The 17,859-nt window shown below is 40.0% G+C and overlaps 1 long non-coding RNA gene and 1 pseudogene across 1 annotated transcript; both read left to right on the top strand.

The window, feature by feature from the left end:
- Positions 1-580: 580 nt before the first annotated feature.
- On the top strand, positions 581-3,705 carry LOC140498682 (uncharacterized). The gene is made up of 4 exons (XR_011965178.1): positions 581-668; positions 1,514-1,608; positions 3,076-3,122; positions 3,479-3,705. It is a non-coding gene; the product is annotated as an uncharacterized lncRNA (long non-coding RNA).
- Positions 3,706-12,851: 9,146 nt separating this feature from the next.
- Positions 12,852-17,550, top strand: LOC140502724 (oxaloacetate tautomerase FAHD2A, mitochondrial pseudogene; annotated as a pseudogene).
- The last annotated feature ends 309 nt before the right edge of the window (positions 17,551-17,859 follow it).

The raw sequence follows: 17,859 nt of genomic DNA, 5'->3' as shown, positions 1-17,859 counted from the left end.
TCTATGAACCTCTTCACAAAATGATGCTTTTAAATGAAATACATACAACAAAACACTGGGATTACAAAGGGAACCATTTATATTAAAATGCAAGTTATTAAAAAATATTTTTAAAAGTTCATGGACCCCAGTTTCCTTTAATATAGATCATCTAATCCAAACCCTGAATTTAATTTTTTTAAAATGCTTCATCGGTGTCTGGTTTGTTGTTGGGGTTTTTTTTTTTTGCTTGATTTTTTTTAACAACACAGCCATTTTTGGATACCCCCCTGTCTTCAGAATTGAACTGTCTTATATTAAAAAAAAAAAGTGTTTAAAAAATTGATGACTGGTTCTGATGATGTAAGCAATGTCCTGCCCCGTAGCAAAGAAGAGGTAGCTGTCCTTTGTTGTCTGTTCTCCAGGACCAAGACGAGGCATTACAACTGCTCAAGGTGCCCAGCCCCATCCTTACTGAGGAAAATGAGTCCCAGACAAATGAAATCATTTATCCAGGATAGCAAAATTAGTGTCAGAACTGGAACTTGCACCCAAGTCTTCTGATTCTAAATTCCGAGCTCTTTCCACAATACTGAACAGAGGACAAACAAGTAACTTCAGCAGAATGGATTCCGTTCCAGTGGTGCCTCCCTCAACTCATCCTGTCTCCATGGGCTTAGACATCAGAGGTGTGCTTACAGACAATCAACAGTTTCTTACCCAGATTTCTATGAAAACTAACGAAGATGAGAAAACAAATTGGAGGCAGAGAACTCTGGGTTTCATTTCATTCATCTTTAAAATGAGTATTAGACTGGCGACCTTTACGATACCCTCTGGCTCCTCTATTTCAGATAGGTCAGAAGCTGGATAGCTCTAACTCCCAGGCCCGGGGGCACACTTCCTCAGCTGAGTCAGCCTCTCTGGACTGACTTCTGCATCTGTCAAATGGGCTGAGCAGGATTGGTCCGTATGACTGAAATCATGAGGTGACAAGGAAAAAGACCTCTTGCAAAATAATTGGCATGAAAAAAAGTGACTACATTGCTATACCAAGAAAGAAAACAAGCTTCCAGTCCAGCCAAATAGGCTAAACGTGGTGGGGTGATCTTTCCAAGGGGCCATTTATTTCTGTAGTTTAGGCAAAGCTATAAATGCCCTCTCTGGTGTGCAAACTGACATTCTTTTGGTCTGATAAGAGGATACTTGTAATGTTCCAGCTAAATGAGTACAAGCAGAGACTGGAGTGCCAGCAGCTTTCTACACCATTTTTATGTAACTCATTCACTTATTAAAAAATTTATTTTTCCCAATTAAACTTACAGTTTTTTAACATTAATTTTCTTTTGAAATCTGAGTTCCAAATTTTCTCCCTCCCTCCTTTGCCTCCCCTTTCCTGAGATGGTAAGCAATTTGATATAGTTCATACTCGTAACTTACTCCCTTTTGAAGCATGACCTAGAGCTTTCTCCGCTGTATCATCCACTTTTGCTGCTCTCTCAGAGCTCTTCCCCTTCCTCCTTCTCCCTCACAGGATTGTTTTGAGATAGGACAGCCCTTCCATTTCATTCCTGCTTCCAAAATGGAATAACCAAGCACAAGACTACCTAGAACTTGCCAGGACAGAAGGTAGGCATGAGAAGTTACAGCATATTTCTCCCCTACGCAGCTCGATTCTCTGCTCAATACACTTGACGCCACTTGTAAACTATGGGAATTATTTGGCAGATATATTTTACTTGGAGGTTTAATAGATATAGGCTTGCTGTTCATCATCTCATGATGATTAATACTTAACACAGAGAGGCAGCTGCAGAGCTGGCATTAGCAGGAGGTGGAAGATTAATGGACTAAGAGGGATGGCCCAAGTCAGTGAACCTACTTTTAATGTCCTCCCAATTCTTTTTCCGTTATCACATTTTTACTCCTGCCACACAATAGCATATCTCTCTGTCCCAAACTCCAAACTGCCTCTTCTGTGGACCATTTCTACCTGACTTTGTGTTAGCTGTCAATGTGATACAGTTGTATTAATGGAGAACCACTTAAGATGGAACCTCCAAGAGAAGTCTTTGTCTTTTAATGTTGTTCTTTGTCCTTCATTTTCAAAGAGGACCAATGACATCACGGTGCAATGTCTTGACTTCCCGTGAGTTGGATTTAAGTGAGACAGAGTGGCACAAAGTTGTCAGCCTTGGTATCTCTTCCTGAGTCTTCAAAGTTTAGTAGTAAGACAAAAGTCAGGACAACTGACAATGGTTCTAGATGGAGTGGATTGGTGTCTTTGATGTCTGACCAAGCTCTAAGCAATCCACAGCGCCTGCTTCAGCCACCTTCATAGCTGTTGGAACAAACTACTCTCATCGGCCCATTCTTCTGGGGGAAATCTTCACATGCTTGGGGTAGACATCCCCCTAATTCACCTATGGGTTCAAGATCTATTGGTTTCCCTCAACCTGCTGGGCCATCTCCAGTCATCCTGATCTATATTTGGCCATTGGACCCAGATGGCTCTGGAGGAAAAAGGGAGGTTGGTGTCCTTGTACAGCCTTTCCTCCCTCAAATCCAATTCAATTGCGAGTCATTTCATCAGCTTTCTGGTGTTCTGGTCCTCTTGGAGAATGAAGGACAAACCACAACCACATCCTTCAATGTGATTTAGGCTGTTTACCCAGATACTTTTACCAGGGTATGGCCCTGCACATGCTACAATTTCTTGGAGTCACAGGTGAGAGTTGAGTGAATCAAGGGGACACCAAAAGTGGATGAGCAGCCCTGAAAAAGGCTCAGTAAGCCCTCACACCGGAGGTGCTAGTCCTCCTGAACACCCCGTACACCCTTGTTTTTTAATAAGGCATTCTTAAAGACTAAACTACCATTAAACCTTTAAGGCCTCTAACCATACATTTTTAGGCATTGCGGAAAAACCTTGAGAGATACTAGCCCAAGGCTCCTCAACTCACAGCACTAGGCAGATGTCTCTGGTGAGCCCCTTGGCAATACTTTCTGCCCTTTCATTCATGTTGGACCAATGCTGTGGCCTGATTCAACCAAGGGAAGTTTTTTTCCAATTTGAGTTTTGATTTCTACTTTCAGGGAACTAGTGATATGTTCCAGAGATGTGTTACAAGGAAGACAGGAGGGTGAGTGTTGGAAGACTTGTCTGATCTATTTCTTTCTCTTTCTTGGCCCCCCAGTCCTTCCTCTTTCCAGGCCCATTGTAGTTTCCCAGCAGTCCTTTGAGTATGTGTCTATGACATGAGCTTCTGTAACAGAAAGCAGGCATCATTGCTATTTGACCACTTCCCTAGAAAACTAAGTTCATTTCTCTGTTGCAAAGAGCAAGAATTTCTTGGTAAAAGCAACTAGCCGAGGAGATTGAGTGCATCCCAAGCCCCTTGTCTTAGGGTGGTCTGCAGTCCCCATTCTTCTCCTGTCATGGAACTGCAAAATTAACCTTGCCGGTTTCTCTCCTTTTCAATCTCTACATCACAAATAGGGAGTCTCAGCTGGCTTGCATTCCCAAATGCTGCCTGAGCACAGATAAATAACAATGAGGACAACCCTTTAAAACCCAAGAATTGTCACCACAAAAGACTCCAACCTAAACAAGCCTCCTATCAGACAAGAGAAGAGAATTGGCCAAAATCCCCAGGCCTGCAAACCCTATGGAATCTGTTGCAAAATACATTGCAAACTCCCACTGATCTAATAAAAACCTTTGATAATGGCCCAGGGAGCTGGCCCTGGGAGTGTGTGTTTAGGGGCCTTATTTATTGCCCCCACCCTGTAACAGGTCCAGAACAGTCTGCTACCCGGCAGATTAGTGAAGTCCTGGCACCTGGTGGCAGGTTGCTGACAGCAGGTATGGTACTCCCCCAACTATCAATATAGGACAATTACCAGAAAAGATCAAAGTAGGGAAGAAAATCCTCTTGAATAAACCCCCTGTGCATACAAAAGGATAGAGGCTCAGGCCGACAGGCCAAGGGAGAGGGAGCCCCTTCTGATTTAACCAGCCACTTATTCCCATTCCAGGAAGGGATTTCAAATTCTCGAAAAATCTTTTAAGCCTTTAATAAGAGAAATGGATTAGGAAAACACACACACTCACAAACTCCTTCTTTCAAAGCACTGGATTGGTGGGATACCCAGTCTAGTAGAGTAAATGTGATACTCTAGGAGTGTAAGGTTTTACATGTTTTAATATTTGGAGGAAAAGTGCAACACAAAGTCCTTCCAGGGGATGTCGGGAGGAAATGAAGATTTCTTACAAGTGCTCATGTGTAAGTGGCAGGGGGTGAGGGGTGGAGGATGGGGGAGCACCAAGAAAGGTTGTAAAGATGCTTATTAAAAAGAGATCTGGGAAGAATCCAGGATGTGCTCATCAGGAATGGAACTTACTGTTAAGGACGCTGAGCGAGACTTATATGCCACAAACAGGGAGGAGAAAACAAACAATCACAACATTTTTTAACACCAGAAGACACCAGAGAGTAATCTAGCTCAGAAGCTTTTTTCATTTTATTTTTGTCCAAATTTGTCAGTGTATTTGTTTTCAGCAATCACTTCTATAAATTCCATATATTCTCTGCTTGCTTCCCCCTTCCCTCTCCAAGATGACACCCAATCTTATACGGGTTCTACACATACGTTCCTATTAAACACATTTTCACATTAGTCTTGTTGCATAGAAGTAAAACGAATGGGAGAAACCATGAGGAAACCAAAATAAAACAAACCATAACCAAAGAGAAAATGGTCCCCTTCCTTCTGCATCCTGACTCCATAGTGCTTTCTCTGGATGGTGATGGCACTTTGCATCCCGAGTTCTTTGGAAATGTTTTAGGTCCTTGCATGGCTGGGAAGGCTAGCCCAGAATTTTTTTAAAATTTCAAAAAAAAGATAAAAAACTTTTGGGGGAAAAGAGAAATTTTTGTGATGGTCTACTATGTTATCTGTCTTAAGAATATTTATGCATCATATGTATTATTTATGTATGATAAGATACATATGTATGCATGGTATATGTATGTATGCACTGTGCTAGGTACCAGGGATATATGCATGTATAGACACGCAGCATTGGGCACAAAGTGGGTCTTTAATCAATGCTCGATTAATTTGTTGATGAATACATTTGCCAATGAAATCACAACCAGTCCCTTATCTCCTGTCTATGTAAGGGAATACACATGGCACACATGTGTATACATATATGCATACATATATAAATACACACATTACATATATAATGATTGGGTGGCACAGTGGATACAGCTCTAGGCTAGGTGGTGCAGTAGATAGGGTGCTGGCCTTGGAGTCAGGAAGACCTAAATTCAGACTGACCTTATATCCTTACTAGCTGTGTGACCCTGGGTAAGTCACATAACTGCTTCAGTTCGTCATCTGTAAAAGGAGATGAAGAAGAAAAGAGCAAACCACTCCAGCATCCTTGCCAAGAGAGCAGCAGATGGGGTCAGGACACAACTGAAAAGACTGGCCATCGACAGCAAAGAACAAACAGCTGAGGAAGGGAGGCGTAGAGGAAAAGGGAGGGAGAAAGAGAAAGGTTTTTAATACAATGTTCCTGCTGATGAACTGTCATTAATAAAGTAGTTTAGAACCTTCCCTGCAAGTTCTAGCTCTAGGGAGCAAAGGATCAGAGAGTCTGTAAAGTGGCAGCGAGAGATTTTCAACCCAAATCTTCTTGAGTGAGTAAGACTGTCAGTGTTGTCTCTCTTTGTATTATGTGCGTGTGTTTGTGTTTGTGTGTGTATACGTAGGATAGAGATAAAACATGGATCTCTAACTTTATGGATACAAGGGTCCTCTTAAATGAGGAAACTCCTTCTATTAATGCAGGTCGGCACCTTCCTCTTAACTTACAGGCTTAGAGGATTGTTTGGGGTCACTGAGAAGTGTTTGGCCCAGGGTCGCATGGCCAATATGTATCAGAGGCAGTGCTTGAACTTTGGTCCTTCAGTGGATCTTTGACCTCATTGTTGTGGGCCTTCCCTCCTGTGGTACAGATAGCATGGACCATCTCTGAATTCTCCCTCTGTGTCTGTGGCCTCCCATTATTCTCCACAGGCTTCCTCTTTAATGTACTGGTTTGCTGAGAATCTTTTTTTCTCAGTCTCTTCCTATTAAACTGGATACCAGTGGAGGATCTAGGCTCTCCACCGGTTCACCCCTTACTCTTGGCATATGACTGGCCTCCCTTCTTCTCTGATGACACCCTTGACAATGCTTGACAGCTTGTTGTGATGGGCTGAGCCCTAGTCATGCTCATCATGTGCCTCTCCACTGGCCTTTCATTCTTCAGTAACCATTACACTCTACTCCTTGTTTCCATGTAGTGTTTTCCCAGAAACATTGATGGCAAAAAGATGAGATTTGTTTCAGGGAGAAGCATGGAGTCATTAAACAAGCTGAGCGATTTCCCAAAAGCCTTCTGCTCTGGTTCCCTCCTCCTAGTCAGTTCTGGGCCCAGTGAATTGTCCCTCCAAGACGTTGGTCTGATCAGTATGTGTACCAGCTCTACAACATGCTCATCCAACTGCATTTTTTAGTTTGGACTGTAGATGCTCTTGGTCCCCTTTGTTTTTCCTGTGTAGGTGGTTAGACCAAACCCTTATTGTATTAATTATCATTTATTTAATTTAGGTGGCTATCAGTGCTTGATACAGTCAGCGCAATGTCCTCAGTAACTATAGGAAATCCCTCTTCCACTTGAATTCTGCATTGAATGTCTTCTATGATGATGGCATACACCATTGGTACCTCACACCTAAGTTAAGATTAATAATCAGGAGGTCACTGAACAAATTTCCCTCTGCTGTTTTACCTTTCAAGAAATCTTGTATCGATTTTATCATATGCATGAAGAAGACGACATTTTCCTCTGCCAAATGAAATGGTTTTGTGTAACTCACAAACAATAAACATAGTAGTATCTTGTTTTCTCTGTAGGTTTTAGTCAGTTCCGTGCTTTTTAAGATTCACATGCTTTTTCCAATGATCAAATGAAATTTTCTTTGCAGTTCCAGTGTGCAGCACATATCTTTTGACTGAATGATTGAGTGATGTGGTCTGCTCAGTACGGTGGGCTCCAAACTTTTCTGGTCCCCCACTTCTATTTATAAAGAAATAATTGGCATGGGCCCAAACATATCCATATTTATTTATTTAGAGACCGGACACATGTATTGTAGTACGTACTAGAAATCACAAAGCATAAACAAAACAATACATTTTAAAGGAGGTAAAGATGAAATAAACAATGTAAAACTATTTTTAAAATGTTTCTTAAATATGCTAAAAAAAACCCTTTCTTTGCACGGACCAGAGGACTTGAAAGGTGTAAGTAAGCAATACCCACCACTAGCACCATGGCGGCTATTGGAGAGAGGGAAGGTGGAGCTGTGATCTGCCTTCCTGCCTGCCTGGAAGGAGCCCACGGAGTAGCCCGTCCTGCAGTGGAAGGGACAGCCTCAAAGCCAAGCAGGGCTACTATTCTCCTTAGTGGTTTTTTAAACAGTTTTTTGAACTGATAATACTTGTTTTTTACAAGTCCTGCATTTCTCTCCATATCATTCTCTCTCCTCTTCTCAGAAAGCCATCCCTTGTGAAAAAAAATGTAGAAAAGGAAAAAAATGATTTTAAGAAGCATAGCAGAAGAAAATAACAGGTGAAAAAAGTCTTATGTTGGAGGCAATATTCCACACTTGTGGACGTCCATCTCTAAACCGTGTTTTCTTCGGCTTTTTCTATAGGGCCAAGCCTGGCCATTGCAATTCTGTAACACTCAGTTTTAATCGTACTGTTTTGGCGGTTCTTTACCTTTGTATTATTGTAATAATTGTACAGTTTTTATTGTTCTGCTTCCTTCACTTTGCCTCAGCTCATATATGACTTTGTCTCTCTGTATTCATCATTTTTAACATTTCTTAGACAACAATAATATTCCATTACATTCGTATAGGAAAATGTGCTTGGTCATTCCCTAACCGATAGGCATCTACTTTGTTTCTAGTTCTTTAATACTACCAAAAAAATTGCTATAAATATTCTGGTATATATGGAAGCTTACATTATTGACCTCAATGGAATATCCAGGTCACTTTCTGTGTGTAATCTCAAAATTGTTTTCCAGAATGGCTGTTCCAATTTGCAGTTTCACCAACAATGCATCAGCGTACCTTTTTTTCCTCAACTCCTTCAACATTGTTTATTTCTATTTGTCATCTTTGCCAATTTGCTGGTCATGGAGTGAAATCTCAGAGTTTGGGTTTTTTTTACTTCAATCTGTCTTATAAATACTGGTTGACTTGGAGCCACCTTTCATACGATTGCTCATAATTTGCAAGTCATCTTTTCAGAATGGTTTGCTAATATTCTTTGATCCCTAATTGGTGTTAGTTGTCTATATATTTTATTCTATGCATTCAAGTTTAATTTTTCTATCTCTGGAACATAATTCTTCTTTCTGGGGGACAGGGTCATTTGAGAGCTCCTATGGATGGAAGAAAATGTCTAGGACATCATCGTATTGGTCGTGTGACCAGAAGTAAAATGTTTCCTACAGTTATTCCACCCTAATCTAACACAAAAAAAATTGGGTTCAATGTGCCTAAATTTTGAGATGTCTGTTCTAAAATCTCATTTGCAAAAAGCCTGTTCACTTTCTTCTCATACCTTCATCAAGGATACTTTTGTAGGTGCTGATTATTCTTATAAAGATTTTGTAGAGATGGGAAAGCAAGCATATGGTTCTCTTGATGATTCGTCATAAGGGCCTTTTTTTAAAGTAAAAATAGTGTGTGTAATTTTATTCCAGATCTTTGGTATCTTCCCCTCTTTCTGCTACCTTGAGAGCTGATCTCTCAGTGTTCTAATACATATGCTTAAATATATTTCATGTGTATCTAAATCTGTAATGTCCAAATGATATGACAGAGATTTTGTACTTCTTTTATACCTTTCTAATTTTATTTCACTTATGTGAATTCATGCAGTATAGTAGAAAGACTCCATAAATTTTGACATAAAAGAAAAGAAACTATCACTTCAATGATTATGCATGTAGACATCATAAACTGAGTTATTATGAATATTTAATTATTAATCATTAAAATGCAAATAATGTTAACATGCACCTCTTATTTATGTGACTTCTATCCTTGCATTTCTTGGGAGACATACTGAAAGAAGTTTTCATCTTTGCTTTCAGGTTGATATCTGATTGTCTGCCTGCTTATATAAAGATATTTCTCCAATAAAGTGGAAAAATTATATACATAGGCATCAATCCATTCCTGATATTTACCAAGTCCATCTCATTCTTTCCTCTGGATTAAAAAGTTATAGGTCCATGGCTAAGGACTTCAGGGAGCTCTTAAGGCCTTCACAGATCCCTGAACCCTGGGCCCCTCGATCCATTTTATAGATTTGAAAATAGAGGCCCAGAGAGAGGAAGTGATTTGCCCAGGTTTTTACAGGTTTCAGACCTGTGGCTAGTCCTAAACGTCTCTTACCACTCTATTCTCTTTTCAGTACACCATGCTTCCAGTAAAAGAATCTCTTATTATAGTTCAGAGAACATAGTCAAGGACAGTTTTGGCCTGTAAGATTTATTAAAAGTCAAAAATTTTAAAAGCCAAAAGTAATGCTTTGTGTACATAACTATTTACAAATGAAAACAAGCATTACCACTACACAGTCCCCAGGTTAAGAATCACCTCCAGGATCAAATATAAAATCCTTTTTTGACCTTCAAAGCCCTTTATAATTTCCTTACTAGTCTTACCCCTTACCACCACACCACCCCCATACACACTGTGGGTGTTAGTGTGGAGCGTGCATGCACGCACGTGCGCGCACACACAAACACACACACAATTTTGGGCGTTGTCACTGGCTGTCCTCCAAGAATGTTCTCTATCCTCAGGGCTTCCTTGTCTCCTTTCATGTTCCAGCTAAAATCTAGCCTTCTACAAGGGTACCTTCTCTATTCTTCTTAATTCTTGTACCCTCTCTCTGTTGATTATCTCAAATATATTCTGTCTATATCTGGTTTGTACGCAGTTCTATCTCTCCCATTAGTCTGTGAGCTCCTTGAGAACAGGGGTGTCTTCTGCCTTTCTTTATAACTGTAATGCTTAGCACAACGTCTTACACTTAGTATAAATGTTTGTTGGCCGACTGATGTAAAGTAACCTCTGAGACTCCCTAAAACCATGGTAAACAGTCATACACAGCTGACCAGGTGTATAAGAGGATAGTGGATGGAGTGGAGTGACCCACTTATTCCAGCAAACATTGCCTCCCTGCCTACCAGTCTCCTACATGTGCTCTTTCCCTGCTAAAATGTAAATCTTTGAGGGCAAAGATGTCTTCTCTGCTTGTTTTTGTATCCCCCCAAGCTTAGCACAAGGCCCAGAACAGAGGATGAGCTCCTTAAATGCTGTTACATTCTATTCCAAATGAAATAAGGAACATCTGGGGATTTCAGGGACACTGTTATGTGAGGATTGAGGTATTTGGGGGGAGGGGATGGGAATGCTGTGAGGAGGGGAGTGATCAAACTGGGGCTGAACCAAATGGATAAATTCTCTGCATATCGTCCTATCGCAGGTGAGTGAAGTCTTTGGCTCAGAAGACAAGAATCTCTTTTCTTGGCACACAGCAACATCAATCTCAATGCATTTGCTAATCCTGCCCCATCATGGCTTCAGATGAAGCTATGGTAATATGAGGGTAAGAAAAAAATAATATACAGTGTTATCATTAATATCAATGACAGTGATGTTAATAGCCTGAGGCCTTAATGATGGTCTTCTATGAACAGATTAGTCATAGGAAATATACTGCAAAGAAACTTACCAGACTAATAGGAGTCATCAAGTCCATTTTCCATGCATGGGGAATAATATCTTCCTTATACTTCAATCTTTCACCAGGCTCTTTATCTTCCCCTGACACTTAATTCATTCTTCCAACAAGGCAAACCTTTATCTTATCACTAGATGAAAATCACCCTATCCTCACTAGGACACCATGGAACCAATCAATCAACAAGCATTTATTTAGTACCTACTATATGCCACCACTGTGCAGAGCAGGGGATATAAATGATTTTCTTTCTTCTGGTTGGGGCCAAAAAGTTCCTTGAATTTCTACTTCTTTCCCAAGAGTGCTGCAGGAAGAGGACTGAATTTGGTGACACAGGACCTAGGTCCAAATCCTAGTGCCACTGCTTGCTACCAGTGAGATTAGGTAAGTGACCACTTTTATGGGCCTCAGTTCTCCTATCTATAAAAGGAGGCCGTTGGGTCATCTGACCTCTAAGATCTTTTTAGGTCAGGGGTTCTTGTGTGTGTGTATGTGTGTGTGTGTGTGTGTGTGTGTGTGTGTGTGTGTGTGTGTGTGATGGACCCCCTTGGCAGTCTGGATCTCTTCTCAGAATAATATTTTTATATAATTGAAGGAAATGCTAAATTTCATTTAGAAGTTAGTCAAAATAAAGATTTAATTTTGCCATCCAAGTTCCTAGACCCCCTCAAAATATACCCAGAGAGCCTGTGGGTCCCAGAATGAGAACTCTTGCTTTAAGTTCTTAATCTGTGATCTTATGATATTAAACTATTGGCTGGACCAGAATTGAAATGAGATAGCTTTTTTTATTCCTCCTGCATCCTCCATATTTCTGATGAAGACTCACACAAGCCACTCTTTATTCCTACCACACAAATTTCCCATAATACTGGAACTGGATTAATTCCAAAAAATTGGAATTGATGTTTTCTGTTCATGATGTTGTAACAAAAATATCAAGAGTTGCTATGTACATGTATATGTATATAATATGTATATATATCCTTAAGGTTTGCAAAGCATTTTATAAATAATATTTTATCCTCACAACAGTCTTGGGAGATAGGTCCTATAATTTCTATTTTACAGATTAGGAAACTGAGGCAGAGAGGTCAAGGGACTTATACAAGATCACAAAGCTTCAAAGTGCCTGAGGTAGTATTTGAACTCAGGTTTTCCTGATTCTAAGGCCAACATTCTGTCCACCACACTACCTAGCTGCCTCAATAAAAGCTTATAAGTATCTAGATGGCAGGAGAAGGGAAAGAAGGAAAGGGAACAAGCATTTATTAAGCACTCACTATGTGCCAAGCACCATGCTAAGTGTTTTACAAACATCTCATTTCATCATCACAAAAACTCTTAGAAGGTTGGTACTATTGTTATCGCTACTTTACAGCTGAGGAAACTGAGGCTGAGAGCAGTTAAGTGACTTGCCCAGGATCACACAGTAAGTGTCTGAGATCAGGTCTGAGCTAACATCTTCCTGAATCCAGACCCAGTCCTCTATCCACTGTGCCATAAGCCTTAAATTGCTTTCTAAAGAGGCCACTGTAGTAGAACATGGTTGTTCCACTTTGCAGTAGAACTACATTGTAGTAGAGCACTAGATATTTTTAGATGGTGATTTTCATCCTGAGTGTGTCTAAATCACTCCAGGCAGATAAGAATTGTTGTACCTAGAACAGTAGTAAAGCGTACTCATGGTTTCATGATTGATTGGGACATCTCATTCTCCTAAAGCCAGGAATGAGTATGAAAAATGTGTGGCATGAATTTTTTGTACTGCACCTGTTATTTCATTAATATAGGGAATCCCCAGTGATGAAACCAATGCAAATGGTCTCCAGCACTGGAATTTATGGTCTTAGAGAGTTGCCTAGGGCACCGGGAGGTCAAGCAAATCTCTTGTCTGGGATCACACAGCCAGTTAATGTTATAGTGTTATAGATAAGTTGACCTGACTCTGAAGCATTCTCTATCTATAACACCACATGGTCACTCAGGTATGGAATATATCTGTAAATCAGGAACCAATACCTTTTACAAAGAGGGAACCCTCCCAGGAAAGTTCTCCAGGCTTTGGAGAACTTTGTTATTAGGACAAAAACCTCTTTGCCCCATACCAAAATTCTATTTTGCTGCCAAAGAGTTACTTTCCAATTTCAAGGTGTATATGTGAGTATATGTGTGGGGAGGAAATTCTTTCCTACTTACTAACACGGTAATGTATAAACCTCTCCTATTTGTCACAAACGGAGGAATATTGTTAGAGATTCTTCCTGAACTGGAAAATGAATTAAGAAATAAACTAAGAGCAGATGTTCTCTAGACTAGATGGCAAGAGTATCATTCATAGGATGAGTATTCATCTTTCAACTAGCCCACTGTCGGGAAATACAATTCTCAGTTTCTAGGTTAAGTATCGTTGGGAAAGCTCCAGAGTAGCTCCCATTATGTGTTTTTGTCCCATGTAGAGTGAATCCTGGATGTATCTTGGAGCTGGGCTTCAGTATACTATATGTGTTTGGCCATTAGAAGAAAAAAAAGAAATATGATTTGAGTTATACCAACTTTAGACATGTTATATAGATTAATAAATTTTTGAAGGGAGGGAAAACATGCTCTGATTTTTTTTCACTATTAGGTACCATTTTTATTTTTTAGATGTATGCTGAATTTAACACAATTGGAACAAAACTGCCTTGCTTGTCCTTGTGCCCTTCTAAACTTTTTTCTGCACTCTTCTGTGTATTTTTTCATATAAATTTATTTATTTTCAGTTTTCAACATACACTTCTACAAAATTTTGAATTTCAAATTTTCTCCCCATCTCCCCCCTACCCCTACCCAGGATAAATGTATTCTGATTGCCCTTTCCTCCAATCTGCCCTCCCTTCTCTCACCTCCTCTTCTCCTTCTACTTTCCTGTAGGATAAGATAGACTTCTATACTCCATTGTTTATATATCTTATTTCCTAGTTGCATGCAAAAGCAACCTCTAATATTCATTTTTAAAGTTTTGAGTTCTACATTCTCTCCCTTCCCCTCACACCACCCACCCTCATTGAGAAGGCAAGCAATTCAATAAAGGTTATACATGTGTGGTGATGCAAAATACCTCCATAACAGTGATCTTGTGAAAGACTAACTATATTTCCCTCTATCCTGTCCTTCCCTCCATTTATTTAATTCTCTCTTTTGACCTGTTCCTCTAGCAAAGTGTTTGATTCTGATTATTCCTTCCCCTAATCTTCCCCTTCTATCATCTCCCCTCTCTTATCCCCTTCCCCTCTGCTTTCCTATAGGGTGTGATAGACTTCCATACCCAATTGAGTATGTATGCTATTCTCTCCTGAAGCCAAATCCAATGAAAGGAAGGCTCACTCATTCCCTCTCACTTTCCCCTTCTTTCCCTCTATTGTAAAAGCTCTTTCTTGCCTCTTTTATGTGAAAGGATTTACTAGATTCTACCTCTCCCTTTCTCTTTCTCCTAGTACATTCCTCTCAACCCTTAATTTTCTTTTTTTAGATATCATCCCTTCATATTCAGCTCACCCTGCACCCTCTGTCTGTCTGTCTGTCTCTCTCTGTCCCTGTGTGTGTGTGTATACACACACACACACACACACACACATACACATATATATATACATACACATATACATACACACATATAGATACAGATATAGATTCTCTCCAACTATCCTAATACTGAGAAAAGATCTCATGAGTTACAAATATCATCTTTCCATGTAGGAATGTAAACAGTTAAATTTTAATAAGTTGCTTATGGTTTCTCTTTCCTGTTTATCTTTTCATGCTTCTCTTGATTATTATATTTGAAAGTCACATTTTCTATTCAGCTCTAGTCTTTTCAACAAGAATGCTCAAAAGTCCTCTATTTCATTGAAGTTCCATTTTTTTTCCTGAAGTATTATACTCAGTTCTGCTGGGTAAGTGATTCTTGGTTTAAAGCCAAAGAGCTCCTTTGGCCTCTGGAATACCATATTCCAAGCCCTCTAATCCCTTAATGTAGAAGCTACTAAGTTCTGTGTTATCCTGATTGTGTTTCCACAATACTTGGATCATTTCTTTCTGGTTGCTTGTAATATTTTCTCCTTGACCTGGGAACTCTGGAATTTGGCTATAATATTTCTAGGATTTTTTCTTTTAGGATCTCTTTCAGGAGGTGATTTGTGGATTCTTTCCATTTCTATTTTACCCTCTGGTTTTAGAATATCAGGGCAGTTTTCCTTGATAATTTCTTGAAGGATGATATCTAGGCTCTTTTTTTGATCATGGCTTTCAGGGAGTCCAACAATTTTTAAATTATTTCTCCTGGATCCATTTTCTAAGTCAGTTATTTTTCCAATGAGATACTTTATGCTGTCTTCTATATTTTCATTCTTTTGGTTTTGTTTCACAATTTCTTGATTTCTCATAAAGTTATTAGCTTCTATTTGCTCCATTCTAATTTTTAAAGAATTATTTTCTCCTATCAGCTTTTGTACCTCTTTTTCCATTTAACTCATTCTGTTTTTTAAGGCATTCTTCTCTTCATTGACTTTTTGGACCTCTTTTGCCACTTGGATTGTTTAATTTTAAAGGTGTTATTTTTTTATGCATTTTGGGGGGTTTCCTTTAGCAAGCTGTTGACTTCTTTTTCATGATTTTCTTGTATCACTCTTATTACTCTTCCCATTTTTTCCTCTACTTCTCTTACTTAATTTTCAAAATATGTTTATAGCTCTTTCATGACCTGAGACCAATTCATATTTTTCTTAGAGGCTTTGGATGCAGGAGCTTTGGTTTTGTTGCTTCTTCTGACTGTATGTTTTGACTTCCTCATCATCAATGATATAAGAAAATACCTCTTCACTGAGAAAGTAAGAATCTATAGCCTGTTTCTTTTTCCCTGTTTGCCCATTTTTCCAGACAATTACTTGACTTTTGAGTTTTGTTAAATGGAGGGATCCAGAAGCAGCCTCCTCCTCAGCAGTGGATGCAACCACCCTGGGACTGGAGTTAGACCATGTTCCCTTCTCAGCAGATGAGAGACCCTTCCCACTGACCTCTGAAGCTATCTTTAGCATTTGTGGATTGAGAAGTCTGGAATCCACAGCAGCCACCAGTGATTCAGTCCCATAAGGCTTGCTCCAGGTCGGTCTGTACTGATGTGGCCCACATGAATCTGCACTCTGCTCCCAGCCTGTTGCAATAGATCCTTCCCATCAACCTTTCAGATTGTCTTGGGCTGGAAATTTGCTTCAGTCTGTCATTTTGTGGCTCTAGAATTTATTTAGAGTCATTTTTACAGGTATTTTGAGGGGCGATGGGGAGAGAGCTATAGCAGGTCCCTGCTTCAACTCTGCCACCTTGGCTCTGCCCTCTCTGATTTTTTTTTAAAAAAGATTTATAGGATGATATTCCATATAATAGGCCTCCAAAAAAATTTACATCTTTGACTTTAGTACTCTAAGAATCTAATAGTGGAATAAAGGGAGGGAATAGAAGAGAGAGGGAGGGAGGGAGCAAGGCAGCCACTAAGAATGAGGTTCAAATGTTGGTGTCAATTTCAAAAATATTACTCACAGATCTGCTGCAGAACCATAAGGTGACTCTTCAGATCTCCAGAGGCATGAGACAAATCCAAGTTCAACTCTGTCCCCTGCCCCTTGCCCCCTGCCCTCTGCCCTTTATTATTCAGTCATTTCAGTAGTGTCTGACTCTTCATGACTCCATTTGGGGTTTTCTTGGCAAAGATATTGAAGTGGTTTGCCATTTCCTTCTCCAGCTCATTTTATAGATGAGGAAACTGAGGTGAACAAGGTTAAGTTACTTGTCCAGAGTCACACAAGTAGAAAGTATCTGAGTCTGGATTTGAATACAGGTCTTCCTGACTCCAGGTCCAGTACTATTATCCATTGTGCAACCTAGCTGCCAACTTACATATATACAGGACCTACAGGACTAGAGAAGAATGATACAAGGGGATTTAAAATCATCGCCTTTGATCCCAACCTGCCTAAGGCCATGAGAAAGTTCTTGGAGCTTCCTTCTCTGCTGCCAAAAGATCTTGGAATCTCAGCATCCAGCTATTAAGGGGCTACAAGTTATTTTTCTGTCTTCCATCACCCAAACAAAGTGATATATGTATAGGCACAAACAGTGGATCATCTCAAAGAAAAGAATATGCCAGTACCCAAAGAGTCCACCAACATAGGCAAGTTTGTCAGCTCTATTATGGGGCCCCATTATGAAGTTGCCCTTTCTTGTGAGAGTAACAGGTAGACTGGTACATGGAGCTGGCCTCTGTCACTGGGAAGAAAGGCTTCACAGAAAGAACAAATATATTAAGGCAACAGACAACATGGGTTTTGTGACTGGTTTCACTGTGACTTATGATGTGTAAGTGCTCCTCACTGTCAGATGAAACACAATGAGAAGCCTCAGCTGCTTGGAAAAACCTCTGATGCCTCCTTCCTTTTGGCCCCTTCCTTGGTGACCACTGATTAGGCTGCACACCCACACAATTTGAAGATTTGCCATTGAGTAAATGGGGAGGTGGTCCAGAATAACAGCATTAGCCAAATGGTGTTTAAGATAGAGGACCTAATAGCCTGGGTATCCGAATTTTTCATCCTATATTCAGAGGATGTCTTCCTGACTGGGACTCCACTGGGGTATTAGGAAGTACCCAGTGTAATATGAGATTAAAAGATAAGGAACTATCAGGAACAAAGTGTGATATTGCTATTCCTGTGACCCACAAGCTTTGTTTCACAGACAATCGTTACTAATCAAGCCCTGCCTCTTCTTTCTACTTATTCCTTGGCACAAAAGGCTCTGTCAAGTTCAAGCTGTAAAGAGGAGGAAAGTCATCTATTCACCAATAGGGAATAGCACCTGGGTATCCTGGCAACCAGCATCCTCTCAACCAGAAAAGGATTCCAGGCTTATCCCCTTAGTGATGAAATGCATAGCATTGGTGCCCACCTG

The sequence above is a fragment of the Notamacropus eugenii genome, chromosome 4 (assembly GCF_028372415.1).
Source record: "Notamacropus eugenii isolate mMacEug1 chromosome 4, mMacEug1.pri_v2, whole genome shotgun sequence".
Taxonomy (NCBI): domain Eukaryota; kingdom Metazoa; phylum Chordata; class Mammalia; order Diprotodontia; family Macropodidae; genus Notamacropus; species Notamacropus eugenii.
Note: the sequence above shows the minus strand (reverse complement) of the source record. Positions and strands in the feature narration are given on the sequence as shown.